Raw genomic sequence first — 4262 nt, 5'->3', positions numbered from 1 at the left:
TTGCCCACTGGGAACTATAAATTATAGTTCTCACGCCCTCTTTTTCTCGATGTTTTCAGAACCTTCCACGCAGGGAGAGACCAGGGATCGTGGAAAGGGTATCGCCTCGGGCTAGCGCGCTTACCGAGGGATCGTTCGATAGGTGGTCTACCTCTCGTGTTTTCTTTTTGTGAGAGGTTGAGAGTTGTACCCGTATATGTATAGAGACCACCACTTTTGTACTAGAGACGGATATTGTAATGTATTGGAAATCTCTCTCGGGCTAATTGTGACTAAAGTGATCACAATAATGCAAAAAATGAAAATTAAGCAATCTTAAGCCTAATTAGAAGCTTGAGATTAGTCCTTGGCACACTTGGGAAATGTGAGAATGGGTAACAATGGAATCGCAGTAGCAAAAGAACTTCAATTGCCCTTGTAATGCGATTGCTGAAATTTTAGTTGATTTTGATCAAATTAATGCAAGATTGAGAATTCAATGCTTCCAAATTAACTTGGTAGCTTGGGAAGTTCATTTGGAATGTTTTTGAGGTGTTCAAATGAAATTAGAATGAGTTGGTTAAGAGAAAAGGAGAGTGGAAGCAGCTGTTGATGCTGCTGCTGCTGAAGCTGCTGCCCTGTACCGGTACACCTTCTTGTACCGGTACAGCAAGTGCAGGCTGCTGGACTGCAATGCACTTTTATGGAATTGGGGGGTTTATTTGCAAATTTCCATCCTTATCACTTAACCCCAGCTGAGCTGTATGTGTACACGTATCAAGGACTCACCTCATTAGTTTGTTCTCATCCATTTCTCCTTCTCCTTCTCTTGTATCAGCCAAGAAGTAATTAGTGAGGATAATGGAGCTGAACTCTTTGGAGCTTGCTCGATCAAAGGGGACCAGCTGAGAAAGCTTTGGGTATTTAGGTAATAGATTGGTCCTCAGCTCAAGTTGGGTGGTGGAGTTGATGCTGTGGAGAAGTTTATGTGTTGTGAGCTGAAAAGAAAGTTGTGGAAGCTGAGTATCAGCTGTGGAACCTTGAAATTAAGGTAAGATTGAGTTGACTTTTAATTATAATTGAATTGCTTACCTTAGAGAAAAGTTAAATAAGGTGTATTGCTGCCAGGAAATTGCAGTTTGGTGAATTGGGCAGCAGAATTGGAGAAAGTTCCTGCTGTGGCAGTAGCCGAACAGGAAGCTTGGGCTATTCGAATTGAGAGAAAGAGCGAGATTTGGTGAGATATCTAAGACAAGGTAAGTCTGATGGGTATTTGTTCCTAGACAAATTAATTACTTTGGAAAAGATGCATATATGGACTTTTTGTTGCTGAAAGTGGCTAATTTGGAGCTTCGAGTTGAGTGGAGCTGTCAAATTAGAGTTGTATCTAAAGGAGAGTGTTCCTGTTGTAGGAGCTATCTAGTAGGAGAATTGGGCCTTTTGAATTGAGAGTGATCTAGAGAATTATCAAATAAAGGTAAAGTGTACCTAATAGATAATGATAGTCTAACTAATTTTATTAAGAAAATGAGTACAACTAGAGGGTTGTTACTGCAGTGGACAGATCAAGCTGTGTTGAGCTGTTGGGATTGCCAAAGTGGAGACCCAATTGTGAAGCTGTTGCGGCTTCAGGAATTGCTGGGCATCCAGATTCAAAGAGGGAGTGAAGGTTGACAGCTTGCTAATTAATTGAGCAGGAGGAGCTCAAAATTGAGGTAAGTGAATCTAAATTCCGGTTGAATGGTGTACATTACTTTAATGAAATGACAAGTATTAAGATAAATTGAATCCCAATTATAGATTGGAAGGATCTTGAGGAATGTGTAGGTGCTGGAATTAGTATTCAGCTACTATATAAAACAGCATACTACATGTACATATACATGTGAATAATTATGGAAAGCCAAAAGCTGAATTGGGACCGTGTTTAAACCTATTTAAAGTAGATACTAGTTGTTCCTAGTTCTTAATTATTAAAGTAAAGTAGAGAACTTAATAGTAAGACACGTATATGTATATGTTAGTAGTACATACATAAACGCAAGTTGGAATTGAGATGTTAAATATTAGAGTTGATGTTTGCTGCCTTAAAGGAGTAATTATGAATTGTTTGACTTAAGAATTTTAAACTGCCATAGGGGGGTTTAATGACAGATTATGTGTATAAAATATTGATACTATATATATATATATATATATTTATACACAAGCAATTGGAATGGAAATGCAAATTTGCAAAATATGTAAATATGACTCTAGTGTAACCTCTTTTATTCGTGTATAAATGAAAGTTAAGTTTGCTCGAAAGTCTAAATTGACTTTTCGACAGGTCGGCGACGCGTTAATCAGGATAGTAGCCATTTTGGGCTCTATTTGCATCGAGTTGCGAGAGCTAGTTATCGACGCGTTCCGAGACGTGGATTTTAATTGTTGACACCACTACAGGTGGGTGGTCGAGTCTTTGAATCACCTTTTATGTCTATGGTATTTCCATTGAGCATATTACTTGTATTCATAGCATCATAGGTAAGTGATATTATGCAAGTGATAGTTGAATATGTGAATGTTTATCAATGTTGAGAAAATGTTGAACTTAGAATGTGGACATAGAACCCTATGAATGTATGGACTATAGCAATATAAACTTGGTGACATTAACTCAAGATTTGGTTAGCATCAGAATGGAATGTGAAACTAGTATAAAGAACTAGTTAGAGTAACGTGTGTGACAGTGTTTTTCAGTTGAATCTCTAAAGGGGATCAAATCATTACTCACATTTGTTTGGTTCAAGTGAGTCGCTCCTCCTTGAACGATGAGCTCCGAGTAGTCATCTTTTGGACCAGGAGGTGCGTCTCCCCATTGACGGCCCCATCTGATCATGGTGCAGGTGCGTCTCCCTCGATATTTGGGATAGCGATAGTGTCAGTGAGTTATTGTTAACCAAAAGGTTAACCAAGAGATTGGGTAAATTCAGTAAAAGCATGCATGCATATTTACAGTCTTTATATATTGCTTCTTTCAGTTTTGTACAGGTATTGTAGTAGTTACATATTATAGTTGGTTACTGTCTGTTTACTTTCTTGCCTACATATGCCAGAGTAGACCTAGTGGGTGAGTCGGCGAATTCGGTGGTCGAACCCACTGGGAACTTTCAATAGTTCTCATACCACTAACCATACAGGTTCCAGTGCGAGCGGTGTGGCCGAGGATCGTGGTAAGAGCCCCGCAGCCTAGCTAGCTGACACCAGAGTATAGTAGTTTACCATTTTGAGTTCATGTGAGACATGTAATGAATGTATTATAAAGCATGTAAATCACGAAATATTTCAGTTATACAGTTCTGTTTGAAAGTTTTAAGTTACAATGAATTTTATGTTTAGTTAACTTACTATCACTTGTGATTGTTGCTTGCCCTCGTGCAAGCCATGTATATTGAAATGTTATCCTGGGAACTGTTTATTTCTTTATACATGTACTCGTTGTTGTTGAGCCTTGGGCGGACAGAGGAGATTCTGTCCGTTCGGCGTCTGTGTACGGGCCCGGATCGACCAAATTGGCAATAGCGGGACGTGACATATACTATCCAAATCATGCAAAAACACAATATGATATTCTCCAGCAAGTCTAGATCAAAAACCAACAAAAGAAAGAAACGATCTAACAAGTTATATGAATCAATTACAAAAATAGGCACAATTTCGGAATATTCACCAAGAAACAAAGCAAATCTGAAAACCTTACCGAAAATGAGATGAAAACCAAAAGAAAACTTAAGCAAATTCACCCTCGAGGTTTCAAGTGTTCATGGGAGATGTTTTGAGAGAAGATTGGGAAAGTATGAGAGAGAATGGACCAAAGAGATTATATGAAGTCGGGCGGAGGGTCCGGACCTTCTAGCAAGAGTCCGGATCGTGAAGCCCAGGTCCGGACCCTCTCTGCGTATCTTGCAGAGAGGATCTACGGGGTCCGGATCCTGAAGCACAGGTCTGGACCCTCTCTGCGTATCATGCAGAGAGGACCTACGGGGTCCGGATTCTGAAGCACAGGTCTGGACTCTCTCTGCGTAGCATACAGATAGGACCTACGGGGTCCGGATCCTCCTTAGGATCCGGATCCCTAACATTGAAAAAGTCATAATTTTTCAGTACTTTTGCAATTATGGCTTAGAACGGGAGAGTTTTAGAGGGGTCTGGTACAGCTGTCATGTTGAAAAGCACGCCCATATACCTGCCACATCTATATGCCCACTTCTATATGGTAGACTTTGCTTTAGCAGGTATAG

At 39.8% G+C, this 4262-nt stretch overlaps 1 long non-coding RNA gene across 3 annotated transcripts in view; it reads left to right on the top strand.

The window, feature by feature from the left end:
* Window positions 795-4262, top strand: part of LOC109709934 — a 19971-nt gene continuing 16503 nt past the window's right edge. The window contains exons 1-6 of one of the 3 annotated variants that reach the window (XR_002216242.1): window positions 795-1030; window positions 1118-1235; window positions 1392-1456; window positions 1537-1694; window positions 2309-2424; window positions 3162-3410. This is a non-coding gene — a long non-coding RNA (uncharacterized LOC109709934). Of the gene's footprint in view, window positions 1031-1107; window positions 1236-1391; window positions 1457-1536; window positions 1695-2308; window positions 2425-3161; window positions 3411-4262 lie in introns of those variants that run through there. The other 2 variants (XR_002216240.1, XR_002216241.1) reach the window with 2 other exon arrangements.

This window comes from Ananas comosus, linkage group 5 (genome assembly GCF_001540865.1).
Source record: "Ananas comosus cultivar F153 linkage group 5, ASM154086v1, whole genome shotgun sequence".
Taxonomy (NCBI): domain Eukaryota; kingdom Viridiplantae; phylum Streptophyta; class Magnoliopsida; order Poales; family Bromeliaceae; genus Ananas; species Ananas comosus.
The sequence above is the reverse complement of the archived record's forward strand: the minus strand, read 5'-3'. Positions and strand labels throughout refer to the sequence as shown.